The sequence below is a fragment of the Phoenix dactylifera genome, chromosome 9, assembly GCF_009389715.1.
Source record: "Phoenix dactylifera cultivar Barhee BC4 chromosome 9, palm_55x_up_171113_PBpolish2nd_filt_p, whole genome shotgun sequence".
NCBI lineage: Eukaryota > Viridiplantae > Streptophyta > Magnoliopsida > Arecales > Arecaceae > Phoenix > Phoenix dactylifera.
The window spans coordinates 8,604,781-8,619,499 of NC_052400.1; the positions used below are offsets into that span (position 1 = coordinate 8,604,781).

The window sequence follows — 14,719 nt, forward strand, 5'->3', positions numbered from 1 at the left end:
GACTCTTCATACGTTCACCTAAATTTCTCCTCACTCATTGCAACTCTTTTTCCACATGATCCTATAAAATCCCTTCAATTATTTGTTTCACATATCTCAAAGTATATCATCTAGTTGCACGGATCCCAAAGCTTCTTCCCACGTCATCCATCCATCTCTCCTCAGCCTGGAGCCAGCTCATCCCACATTTTCGGATTTCCTTCTCATCCGAATGCAGCCATCCCGCTCCACGTCCTCCTCCACGTTAATTCTCCCACATCTAGCTTCGCGCGTCCATGGATAAAGATCAGAGCCCCATCCTCATTCCATCTCTAAACACAACCCCTGCATCCCAGCCCACGGTGCATCTTCATCTCCCCTCCTCTTCACCCGTGGGATAAACTCGTATCCCATTTCGAATCCAACCTTCACCAAATCCCAGATCTCCAACGTCCACTTCATCCTCTTCTCCGGATCACATTTACTAATAAAATCCCCTGTTTCAACCTCCATGTTCTTCCCAACTTGTTCCAACAACCGAATCAAGCTTATCCTCTCATCCTCTTCCCCTGTTTCGATTTCCACCCAGCTATCAGTCTTCATCCTCATCCCGTGAGCATCTTGAGCATATTCTTACATCATCTCCCACGGATAAACTCTAAAAACCCAACGCATCCACAGCTTTCTCTCTTCCGAATTTCAAGTCCCAGACTTCATGGAAACAGAACGGAGCAGCTAACGGATTAGAAGCTCCCATCCGCGATCATCTTCCGAGCTTCACGGTATCCTTCTTCCGAACCAAGTCAACTTCCCATCCGGATTCATCCCAGCATCTTTCGGATAAGCTCTCAACAACATCGCAGCTACTCTCCCGAGCATCACGGCACCCAAACAACCCCTGTTTCATGCATCTTCATCTCAGACATTATCCCATCCAGCTCCTCTGTTCCCAGCTGCATCTCAGCCGAAAGTTATCATCCATCAACCGAATCCCCGACTTCAGCTTTCTCTAGAATCACCCTCTCCCACGTCCAAGTAATCCATGGCCAATTGGATGATCATCCCAAACAACTGCCTCCTAGATTTCCTCTTCTGCGTTCATCCTCATCCACCGACTGCAACAAATCCATAGCGTCCCGTGTTCTCGCCAGCAGGAAAATCAAGCTTCAGCAGTCACGGATAGACTCAAATCCTCCGCACCAGCCGCATCCAAGATCCTCTCCGCATTGAAGAAGCACCGATTCCTTCCATCCATCGCCCACGGATGACAACCAGCAAGCTCAAATCAACCTCCTGTGGATCAACACCTTCAACCGTCCAACCGTCCTTCCACGTCTCACCCGCGTCCGCAAAACAGAGTTGTTTTCTCTGCCTTATCTTCCCACTCGGAAGACCTTATCCAGGAGGAAAATAGATGGGCTGGTGAAGGCTATAAAAGGGGAGGAGACGGACCCCTTGAAACCGAACTCTCTTCGGAGGAGGGAGTACCACGACAATAAAAAAACAGAGGAGGGAGAGAGGTTTGGCTATTTTGGGAATATTTCAAAGGAGAAAGAGAAGGAAGGAATGGGAGCCCGCTGCTGTGCTGCTGCTGCCGTCCACCACTCCATGGAAGGCTGATCTTCTCTCTAGGGCTGGATGCAGCCCTAACAAAGGGACACGGGTTTTATATTTTATTTTATATTCTTGGGGTTGTATGAACTTATTATTTCTAATGAATATCTTCTTTTGAATCATATTTAATTTCTGTGATTTTAAGTATGATGTTCGTATAACTGTTCTTCATGATCATTAAAGTAAAAATCAGATAGTTCATGCTTAAGGAAGATGCGATGTGCTACCACCTTAGATTAGGGTAGACATTTCATGCTAACTAAAGATGGACTATGCCTAAATTACTTTTGTGAATTTTATTCGAATGCTTATTAGGCTTGTAGCCAATTTGCATGTTTATCCAAGAATAAATTAAAATATAATTAATCCTTGTTCCGATATTAGTGGTAAATTCCTTGCCCTAGGTTCCCTTAAACTGATATCCTTTTAATTGCATTTTGCTTTATTAAATTCCTTAGTTTTAGTTTTTCTTCACAAATTCTCCTTTTTAAATATTTTTTTTTAAGAAAACAACTATACCCCAATCCCTGTGGATCGATACCCGTAATCACTATCCTACCAGATACGTGCTATTGCGTGGTCTTTAAAGTTGACTATCAGCGAACCCAAAAAGACAGAAGACATTATTTTCGTCTCTGAGAGGGGAGTCGACTCCAAGACAGTTCGAGTCGACTCCAAGACAGCGCTACCCCAAAAAGACAGAAGACTGTTTTTCGGATACTGAGAGCCGAGTCGACTCCGAAACAGTTCGAGTCGACTCCAGGACGGCACAAGTCAAAAGACAGAAGATCAGGAGTTCGGACTCTGAGCGCCGAGTCGACTCTCAGAATTTTCGAGTCGACTCGAGTGAGCAAAGTTGAAGAATACATCTATGGATTCCTTGGAATGAGTCGACTCCAAAAGTGCCAGGTCAGCTCCAGACTTTGGGGAGTCGACTCCGGATTAAGTCGAGTCGACTCCCAGTCGAGAAGAGCACTTTAATTCAAATCCGGAACAGTTGCCGAGCCGACTCCAGAAAAGCATGAGTCGACTCCTGCTGCAGCCGAGTCGACTCCAGATCGCGCGAGTCGACTCCGATCCCAACGGAAACATTGTCAGGATGTGCAGAATGTGCAGAACGGCTAGAAGATTGTGTCTAACGGCTAGTTTTCGTGGAAAATGGCTTAAATAGCCACAGAGAACTGTAGCAAGGCAGAGAAGCGACATTCCATTCAAAGAAAACAAGAAATCTCTAGCTACCATTTTGATTTCAAAGAGCATACACGGAAAAGAAGGAAGAGGGCCATTAACTCCATCCAACCAACTCTTCCCAGCATTAAATAAGTCTCCTTCAGTCTTCAAGTCTTCAAGACATTCAAGAGGAGATCCCGAGTTCAAGAAGCCCTTCACTACATCTTCATAAATTTGTTTGAGGGCTCTTAACTTCTCTCTTATTTATATCGCTGTATATCTGCTTGTTTAGAAGCTTTATTTTTCTGTTTGTCCTTGTTCAAACCGTTTGTTCCTTACTTGATTCAATCAGGGGATTGAATCAAGGGTGTAAAAGTTTGTTGGTGAGCCTAGGTTGAAACCAACGTGTAAGGGTTTGATTGTGATCCCGAAAAAACAATCGGGTGGTTCTAGTCGGTGAGCCTGGAAAAACCGACCGAGTTTGTTGTGATCTCGTAAAACAACAAGTTAGGTTATGAGCTTGTAAAACAACCGGCTGTAATCCGAGGGGTTATAGTGAATTCCCAAGTGAGGCTTGGGGAGTGGACGTAGGAGCAAGGGTTAGCTTCGAACCACTTTAAATTCCTTGTGTTCGTGATTGCTTTATTGTCTCTTACTTTCATTTCATTCACTGCACATAGCATCTAATTAATCAACTTGCAAAAAGTATTAATTAGTTATTCACAAACCATTTAATTGCAATAATTATTTTAAAATCCAATTCACCCCCCCTCTTGGGTTGTCTATCTCGGCAACACAAATGTTAGTTCAAAAAACTAATACCTTAATTAACGATAACGAAAAACTAACCAAGAAAATTTCAGAACTTAAAAACGGTAAACAAACTATAAAAGATAATCTCACAAAAGACTTAAACGTACTGAAAACAGAAAAACAAAAGCTAATAAAAGAACTTGAAAAATACAAACCTATTGTTGAAAAGTTTACATATAGCTCTGAAAAATTGGAAATGATACTTAATAATCAACGAGCTGTGTTTAATAGAGCTGGTTTAGGATATAAACCTAAGAATAAGCAAAAGATCCTTAAAAATTTCTTTGTGAAAGTAGGGAAAAGTAAAACTAAGAATATAACCCGTTTTTGCTGTGGAAAAATAGGACATAAAGCTAATGTGTATGACCATAGGAAAGTAGAAGCTAAAAAGAAAATTAAAAAGGTTTGGGTTCCAAAAGGAACCAACATTACTAACCTTGAAGGACCCAAGAAAACTTGAGTACCTAAAATTGTATGATTTCCTTGTGTAGGAGTGTCTTGCAGCCAAAGTCGACAAAAACTATTGGTACTTGGATAGTGGCTGCTCAAGACACATAACGGGTGACAAGGAACAATTCTTCACCCTAGAGCCTAAAAAGGAAGGTGCTGTGACATTTGGAGATAACAACCAAGGTCACATCGTTGGTATAGGTAAAGTACAAATCACCTCTTCAACCTTTGTTGATAATGTACGATTTGTAGATGGTCTTAAGCATAATTTACTTAGCGTAAGTCAATTATGTGATAGAGGGTTTGATGTTCTGTTTAAGCCAACTCTTTGCATCATAACCAACTCAAGAGACAATAGCTTAGTATTCAAAGGAATAAGACGTGGTAATGTGTACGTAGTAGATCTTGAAGATCTTGACAAAAATAATCCTTGCTTAGTAGCTAGTGATACTAAGTTTAATGATGCAAGTTGGTTATGGCACCGTAAGTTAGGTCATGCAAGTATGGATACAATATCAAAACTAGTTAAAAGAGATTCCGTAATAGGTTTGCCAAAACTAAAATTTGAGAAAAATAAAATTTGTGAACCATGTCAATATGGCAAATAATTTAGGAGCTCTTTTAAATCCATAAATTGTGTCACTACTACTAGACCCCTTGAACTACTACACATGGATCTATTTGGATCAACTAAAACCACAAGTCTTGGTGGAAACAAGTATGGCCTTGTCATTGTAGATGATTTTTCTAGATACACATGGGTCATGTTCTTAGCTCATAAAGATGAAGCATTTTCAGTATTTAAGAAATTTCATAAGGAAGTTACTAATTCAAGAAATGCTTCAGTTATAGCTATTAGGAGTGATCATGGAATGGAATTTGAAAATCATCTATTTGATGAATTTTGTAGTAAAAAGGGAATAACTCATAATTTCTCTACACCTAGGACACCACAATAAAATGAAGTTGTAGAAAGAAAGAATAGAACCCTAGAGGAAATGGCTAGAACCATGCTGTGTGAAAGTAACCTCCCTAAGTATTTTTGGGAAGAAGCCATTAATATATCATGTCATATATTAAATAGAATCTTATTGAGACCAATTATAAAGAAAACATCCTATGAACTTTGGAGAGATAGAAAGCCCAAAGTAAACTATTTTCATGTTTTTGGATGTAGGTGTTTCATGTTTTTGTAATTTTAGGAGGAGGAGAGAGCGGGCAGTGGAATTCTGAGCAAAGAGGAGTTTAGAAGCCCTCAAACGCTTTTAAGCTTCTCAAAAGCAGATGTAAAACAATATAATCAAAAGAGGAGTTTAGAAGCCCTCAAACGCTTTTAAGCTGAAGTAGAGGAATGGCCTCTTGAACTCCGGTCTCCTCTCGAATGAGTAGTCGACTTGAATGCAGGAGGAGGAGGCTTTAATTGCTGGGAAGATGTAGTTGGTTGCAGTAAATGCTGATCTTCCCCTTTTTCGTTGAAGAGCACGTTGCAGAGCTTGAAAGCTTGAATGCTTGGAGTGGAATGGTTGTTCTCTGCCTTGCTACAGTCTTCTGTGGCTATTTAAGCCAACCCCCACGGAAACTAGCCGTTACACTGCTTTTTCTGTCCGTTCTGCACACTCTGCGCAGCCTGACAATATGACCGTTGGTGGGTTGGAGTCGACTCGCGCGATCAGGAGTCGACTCGGCTGTAGCGGGAGTCGACTCAAGCTTTTCCGGAGTCGACTCGGCAACTGTTCCAAATTTGAATTAAAGTTGCCGTCACGACTGGGAGTCGACTCGTCTTGACCCGGAGTCGACTCGCCAACTTCTGGAGCTGACCTGACAATTTTGGAGTCGGCTCATCCACTGAAGTCCGTGGATCCAATTTTGAATTTTGTCCACTCGAGTCGACTCGACTGTCCTTGGAGTCGACTCGAATCTCAGAGCCCGAACTTCCGATTCTCTGTCTTTTGGCTCATCCAGTCTTGGAGTCGACTCGAACTTCCTTGGAGTCGACTCGGCTCTCAGTTTCCGAAAGTTGGTCTTCTGCCTTTTGACGTGAAGCTTGTCTTGGAGTCGACTCGAGCTGTCTGGGAGTCGACTCGAATCTCAGAGGCAGTAACATGGTTTTCTGTCTGTCGATGGTCGCACAGTCTCGGAGTCGACTCGCGTATTGCGGGAGTCGACTCGAATCTCAGAGTCCATAAAATGCTCTCTGACCTTTTCTTTGTGTACCGCTGAGAGTCGACTCTTGCTTTCTCTAGAGTCGACTTGCCAACCATCGGAGTCGACTCGCGTTCCACTGGAGTCGACTCGAATCTCAGACTCGAAAACTGCTCTCTGACTTTTCTTTGTGTACCTCTTGGAGTCGACTCTTACTACCCTGGAGTCGACTCGTTGAACATTGGAGTCGACTCGCGCACTTCAGGAGTCGACTCGTTGACAGGTTCTGAGATGAGGCTTTCTGTTCTTCTTTCTGTTCTCAGTCGGAGTCGACTCGTACTAGTCTGGAGTCGACTCGAGCTCGTGCCAGTGAACTTGATACGCTTGGAGTCGACTCGTGATACTCGGGAGTCGACTCGAGTCTCAGACTTTGGTTCAGCAGACTTCTTAACTTATCCAAAATACTATGAACCAAAATCTAGAGACACTTGGACAGGATTTTCACTGAAACACTCAATTGAATTCATTAGTAATCACAAGATATACTCAAATGCTTTGAGCTCATCAAAATCAAATGGGGTTTTAATCAATCACTCCACAATCTCCCCCTTTTTGATGATGACAAAACTTTGAGTATATGTAAAATGACTTGCTCAATAAATAATGAAATAAAATCCATAAATGAATTCAAATGTCTGATAATTTAATTTATCCAAGTTTGAAAGGAGTGAAACAACAAATTTCGGAGTTAAAGCTCCCCCTTTCATTTGGAATTATATAAGCCTTCATATTATGCAATCAATTGTTTGGCTTATATGTCATTAATGATTTAGCTTGATTAAAATTCAGATTCTCCCCCTTTACACATTTTATACATATTTCTCCCCCTTTTTGTCATCATACCAAAAAGGAGGTAATCAACCACAATCAATGGCACAAACAATCATCAAATGGCACATAATTGAAGATAAGATGTCTACTCATTGTATTGATATGAATTGAAGTAGATTTGAGCATACAATAAGTAAAGTAAAACAATACAAAACAGAACTCAAACACATCTATGTCCTCCTCGAGGATGAAGCTCCCCCTCTCGAGGATGCATCTCCTCCTCTGGAGGATGTGGCTCCTCCTCTCGAGGATGGTGCTCCTCCTCTCAATCGGCTCTGCTCCATGAGGAGGGTGACTGCATCGGTGACATGGCCAAGCTGTGTGATGATAGACGTGGTGGCTCTGCTATGTGTAGTGGAGAGCTCTGTCACCGACGCCTGAAGCCCAGTCACCGATGTCTGAAGTGCGTCCAGCTTGTCGATGAGTACATTCGCCAAGCGCTCGCCCCCCTCGGTGGTGGTGTGCATGTCACGACCTATCTCCTCTCGCATCTGTCGAGTGCAGCTCGTGACCTCACTCATGCTGTGGAACTGGGCCTGGACCAAACTCCGAACATTGTAGATCTCTTCCCGTACATGAGCCGTCATGTCAGTCACGGCTGTCAGGGAAGGGACCAACTGAGAAGATACGGGTGTAGGAGTGGGAGCAGGCACCGCACCTCGGAGCTCCCGAAGCAGCTCATCCCTCACCTCTCTGACTATCTCCTGTCGCAGCTCCCGGAGCTGCTCAGGATCAATCCGGACCGCCATAGAGGGTGGTGCCGAGGAGGAAGGTCCGGCGGAGGTGGTAGGAGCAGGAGGAGTGGATGGAAGGTCTGGATGGTCTGGAAGATCTGGGTAGTCTGAATCGGGCTCAGGACTGGGTGAAGGTCTGGTGGTCTGAGCGGTGAGGGTAGACTTCCTAACCCATACCCCCTCTCTCTTCCGAAACCCCATCCTGTGCATGGTCCCTGTACACAAGCGATCTGTCCATCGCAATGCACGAGAGGGTTCCCTCTCAGGAATGGGAATCTCGTACTCCCTAAAGAGAAGAGTAAAAATCATGCCGTATGGGAGGGTGAGCCTAGGTCTATCTAGGGGCTCACACATATACCTATATATGAGTTTGGGGAAGTTGACCGGGGTGTCCTGAAGAATGTAAGACATAATAGCTAGGTCCCTCTCATTTACAAAATCAAATCTTCCTGTCTTAGGGAAGATGGACCTGGACAGAATACTCAAAAGGATTCTCACTTCAATAGGAAGTGAGCTAGCAGATACCTCGTCTAGGGGGGACTGAGGTGGATGCCCTAAGACGACCGTAAGGGCCTCAACTCTATCCTCAGGGTGTGCGGGAGCCACCCCTACTAATGGAAGGTGGAGGATGTGGGCAATGAGATCCTCCGTGACACGCACAGGGACACCTACAACTGTGCCCTCGATACCTCCATCTCCCCGATGGACGGTACTATAAAACTCTTGAACAAGGCCAGGGTAAGTGGGAAGGTCCAAAGTGATGAAGTACTCTAGGCCCTGGGCTCTAAGCCTTTCACCTATGGTGAACCCTTCCCGGGAGAGATAGTCAAAGTCGACATACCTCCCGGTGGTGACGGCCTTCCCGGCCAACGGCCTTGTGGGAACCGCCCTAGGCGGGGAACGAGCCGGAGGTGGTTGCCTCGCGGGATCGTGCCGCACCTTGGAGCGCCGCTCGGGACCGGCCTCGGGACGGGACCTCTTCCTAACCACGGTCTTACGAGGCATCTTGACCTAAACGGGAAGAAACACCTAAAGGACGGAGAAGGGTCGACGGAGGAGACTCGGGACGGACCGGAGACGACCTAGGAACGGACGAAAACCCTAAGACCCGGTGAAAAATCGACCGAACAGAGGTTGGAGACGATCGGGGACGACCTAGGAGTCGGCTCTAGGGCTTTTTGAACAGTGGCGGCTTGAAAGAAAAGTGTTTGCGAAACGACAAACCTAGGGTTAAAAAGTCGGATCCCGACTGCGAGTCGACTCCCCTTAGTCGCGAGTCGACTCGACCTCGAGTCGACACCAGAATATGCGCGAGTCGACTCTCCTTATGCGCCTGTAGACTTCGAGTCGACTCCCGACAATGTGCGAGTCGACTCCCCCTCAGCTGCCATCTTTGCGAGTCGACTCCCGCAAATGCGCGAGTCGACTCCCCCTTAGGAGCCGGCTCTGAAACTTACTCGAGTCGTCTCTAACCTTGGCACGCACCTAAAAGTCATGCTATAACCGTGCCAAATGAGGGAAAATCACCTAATTGGGATCTGATTTGATGATCATTGAATAGAAACTCTATTTTAACCGCATTCTAATCATCAAAATCAATTAATCTAATGGAAACTCCCGCTAGGATGGATCAATCACTCCTAATCCCCTCCTAAGCACGCTAAACCTCTCTTCACTTAGGGGTTTTATAAAAATATCTGCTAATTGATTATCAGTACAAACAAATTGGAGTGACACATCACCATTCAATACATGATCTCTTATGAAGTGATGTCTTATCTCAATGTGTTTAGTTCTTGAATGTTGAATTAGATTTTTAGTTAGATTTATGGCACTTGTATTATCACAATTAATGGGGATTTTATCTTGTTTAATGCCATAATCTTCTAATTGTTGTTTAATCCGCAAGATTTGAGCACAACAACTCCCGGCTGCCACATATTCAGCTTCTGCAGTGGATAATGCAACCGAGTTTTGTTTCTTGCTAAACCATGAGATTAGGTTTTCTCCTAGAAACTGACACGACCTGCTGGTACTTTTTCTATCAAGCTTACATCCAGCGAAGTCTGAATCTGTGTACCCTATTAAGTTTAGGCAAGATTCTTTAGAGTACCATAGCCCTATGTTCTTAGTTCCTATTAAGTATTTAAAAATTCTCTTAACTGCTGCTAGGTGTGATTCTTTAGGATTAGCCTGATATCTAGCACACATGCAAACACTAAACATAATATCAGGTCTACTTGCAGTAAGATATAGTAAAGATCCTATCATACCTCTATAAAGTTTTTGATCTACAGATTTACCTGATTCATCTTGATCTAATTTGCATGATGAGCTCATGGGGGTGCTGATTGATTTGTTTCCTTCCATATCAAACTTCTTGAGCATCTCCTTGACATATTTTGCTTGATTGATGAAGATGCCTCCTTCAGATTGTTTGATTTGAAGCCCGAGGAAGTAGTTCAGCTCTCCCATCATGCTCATCTCAAACTCACTCTGCATCAAATCAGCAAACTCTTCGCAGAGGCGATTGTTAGTAGCACCGAAAATGATATCATCAACATAAATCTGTACTAATAGCATCTCCTTATTTTGCTTTTTCAGAAATAATGTTGTGTCTACATTTCCCTTAGAGAATTCATGTTCTAATAGGAATTTACTAAGTCTCTCATACCATGCTCTAGGTGCTTGTTTTAATCCATAAAGTGCTTTGTTCAGTTTATACACATGATTAGGGTATTGATGATTTTCAAAACCAGGAGGTTGTTCTACATACACTTCCTCATTAATATACCCATTTAAAAATGCACTTTTTACATCCATTTGAAATAGTTTGAAATCCTTAGAGCATGCATATGCTAATAATAGTCTAATAGCCTCAAGTCTAGCTACGGAAGCAAAGGTTTCATCAAAATCTATGCCTTCTTCTTGATTATAACCCTTTGCCACTAGTCTAGCCTTATTCCTTATAACAATTCCATTTTCATCTAGCTTGTTTTTATATATCCATTTTGTACCTATAATTGGATATTCAGAAGGCCTCTCTACAAGATCCCACACTTTGTTTCTAGTAAATTGGTTTAGTTCTTCTTGCATTGCATTTATCCAATTTACATCATTTTCGGCTTCTTCTATATGTTTGGGCTCAAAGTGTGAAACAAAAGCTAGATGGTTATTCAAATTTCTAAGTGAAGCTCTAGTCCTAACCGGTTGAGATGGATCATCTAGAATGAGTTCCTTAGGATCCCCGTGAGCATACCTCCAAGCTTTTGTTAGCCCATGATCCACAATAGGCTCTTGACTTGATGATGCTTCTTCAATCAATTTTTGATTATCATCTTGTAATCCCATCTCATCTATCTTTTCTTCAAGTGTTTCAACATCATCATCAAAATTAACTTTCTTACTAGAGGAGATGTCACTAGAGTCATCAAATACTACATGTATAGATTCTTCTATGACTAAGGTTCTTTTATTAAAGACTCTATAGGCTTTACTAGTTGTAGAATAACCTAAGAATATTCCTTCATCAGATTTAGGATCAAATTTCCCTAGATTATCTTTTCCATTATTATGTACAAAACACCTACATCCAAAGGCATGAAAGTAATTAACTTTTGGTTTTCTGTTTTTCCAAAGTTCATAAGGTGTTTTCTTTATAATGGGTCTTAATAAAACTCTATTTAATATGTGACAAGAGGTATTAATGGCTTCTCCCCAAAAGTACTTAGGGAGGTTACTTTCACATAACATAGTCCTAGCCATTTCCTCTGGTGTTCTGTTCTTCCTTTCCACAACTCCATTTTGTTGTGGTGTCCTAGGTGCTGAGAAATTATGGGTTATCCCCTTTTTACTACAAAATTCATCAAATGATTGATTTTCGAATTCGGTACCATGGTCACTTCTAATGGCTATGACTGAAGACTCTCTAGCATTTGTTACTTCCTTATGGAACTTCTTAAACCTAGAAAATGCTTGATCCTTATGCGCTAGAAACATGACCCATGTGTACCTAGAGTAATCATCTACTATAACTAGACCATATTTATTTCCACCTAGGCTTGTTGTTCTAGTTGGACCAAATAGGTCCATGTGTAGTAATTCTAGAGGCCTAGAAGTAGAGACACATTTTATGGATTTAAAAGAGTTCCTAGATTGTTTGCCAAATTGACATGCTTCACATATTTTGTTCTTTTCAAATTTTAATTTTGGCAAACCTATCACGGAGTCTCTTTTAACTAGTTTAGTTATTGTGTCCATGCTTGCATGACCTAACTTACGGTGCCATAACCAACTAGCATCATTATCTTTAGTTTCATTTACAACTAGACATTGGTTATGTTTTGCAAGATCTTCTAGGTCTACAACATATACATTTCCACGTCTAATTCCTTTAAAAACTAAACTATTATCATTAGGATTTGTTATAATGCATAGTGATGGTTTAAACATAACATCATATCCTATATCACATAATTGACTAATGCTTAACAAGTTATGCTTAAGACCATCAACATATCTAACATTATCTATAAAAGTAGAAGGGTTGATTTGAACTTTACCAATACCAATGATATGATCTTGGTTGTTGTCTCCAAAAGTCACAGCACCTCCCTTCTTAGCTTCAAGGGTGAAAAATTGATCTTTATCACCCGTCATGTGCCTTGAGCAGCCACTATCCAAATACCAGCGATTTTTGTTGACCTTGGCTGCAAGACACTCCTACACAAGCAAATCATGTCATCTTAGGTACCCAAGTTTTTTTGGGTCCTTCATGGTTAGTCAAGTTGGTTCCTTTTGGAACCCATACCCTTTTAATTTTCCTTTTTGTTTTACTTTTCCTATAGTCACATGCATTTGCCTTATGTCCTATAGTTCCACAGCAAAAGCAGGTTATTTTCTTAGTTTTAGTTTCTCCAGCTTTAACAAAGAAGTTACTAAGAAGTTTTTGTTTATTTCTTGGTTTATACCCTAAACCCGCTTTATTAAATACTGCTCGTTGACTATTTAGTATCATGTTTAATTTTTCAGAACTATATGTAAATTTTTCAACTAAGGGTTTGTATTTGTTAAGTTCTTTAGTTAGTGTTTGATTTTCTGCTTTTAGATCATTAAGTTCTTTTGTAAGATCCTTATCTAAGGTTTGTTTATATTTTTTAAGTTCTGAAAATTCCTTAGTTAGTTTTTCATTATCTTTAGTTAAGGTGTTAGTCTTTTGAGTTAAAAGTTGGTTGCTTGTTTTAAGTTCAATATTTTCTTTGGTGATTAAGTCCTTATCCTTAACTAATTTATCGTATTTATGTAGGTATGATTGATTAGCTATTTTCAGTTCTTTATTCTTAAGATTTATAGCCTTATATTCTACCATTAACTCATTAAATGCATCATAAAGTTCATCAAAAGAAAAATCAAGATGCGTATCGGAAGTTACCTCGTTTTCGTTGGCCATGAAGCAGAAATTGGCCTTCTCTTCTTGTTCATCATCTGATGAGGAGGATGATGAGTCGGAGTCGGATAGTGTAGTGACAAGAGCCTTCTTCTTCTTGTACTTACTCCCCTTCTTCAGTAAGGGGCACTCTGCTCTTATGTGACCCGGCTTCTTGCACTCGTAACACCCAATCCCCTCGTTTTCCCTTTCCTTACCTTTGTCCTTGCGGTAGAAATTTGAGGGGCCTCTCCTTTGATGATAGGACTTCTTGTGGTTGATGAATCTCTTGAATTTGCGCACAAGAAGAGCCTCACCATCATCTTCCTCATGTTCTTCTTCTTCACTGCTGCTACTGCAAGACAAGTCCTTGTTAGATGAAGTAGATTTAAGTGCTATTACCTTTTTCTTATGGGAGGACTCTTCTTCGCTGTGTTGCTTCATGGTTAGCTCGTGAGTCATTAGGGATCCAAGGAGCTCTTCGAGTGGAAGCTTGTTCAAGTCTTTAGCTTCTTGGATTGCCGTCACCTTGGCTTCCCATGACCTTGGTAGACAGCGAAGTATTTTCCTGACAAGATCACTGTTAGTATAGCTCTTGCCAAGGCTTTTTAGGCCATTGACAATGTCAGTAAACCTAGTGAACATGCTAGTATTGTCTCATTAGAATCCATTTTAAATAGTTCATACTTATGAACCAATATATTAATTTTGGATTCTTTAACTTGATTCGTGCCCTCATGGGTCACTTCAAGTCTATCCCAGATCTCTTTTGCAGAGTTGCAAGTAGAGACCCTATTGAATTCATTTCTATCTAAGGCACAATAAAACACATTCATAGCTTTAGAGTTTAGTTGTGCCTTCCTCATGTCATGTTCATCCCAATCCGTTTCTAGTTTGGGTACCTTGACACCATCTACATATATGGATGGGATGTATGGGCCATTTACTACAATGGTCCACATCTCATAGTCTTGGGTTTGGATGAATATTCTCATCCTAGCCTTCCAGTATGAGTAGTCGGATCCATTAAAGAAAGGGGGTCTTTGGGTGGACTGACCCTCAATGTGAGAAGATCCAAATGGGGTTGTCATTTTGATCTTTTAACTCTTGAGTGGAAGAGTTTTTGGCTCTGATACCACTGATAGCCCAGATAGACAACCCAAGAGGGGGGTGAATTGGGTTTTAAAATAATTTAGATAATTAAAACGATGTGGTTGATTAATTAAAAACTATTGCAAGTTATTTAATTAATGCTAAGTGCTGTGAGTGATGTGAGGGGAAGAAGAAGAGAGACAATCCAATGCAAACACAGAGTTTTATAGTGGTTCGGAGCTACCCCTTGCTCCTACGTCCACTCCCCAAGTCTCTCTTGGGAATTCACTATAACCCCCTTGGATTACAGCCGGTTGTTTTGCAAGCTCACAACCAAACTTGTTGTTTTACGAGCTCACAACGAACTCGGTCGGTTTTCCCAGGCTCACCGACTAGAACCAACCCCGAT

At 41.7% G+C, this 14,719-nt stretch overlaps 1 pseudogene; it reads right to left on the reverse strand.

Moving 5' to 3' along the window:
- Positions 1-9,461: 9,461 nt before the first annotated feature.
- LOC120111987 lies at positions 9,462-14,264 on the reverse strand (annotated as a pseudogene).
- Between the last annotated feature and the right edge of the window lie 455 nt (positions 14,265-14,719).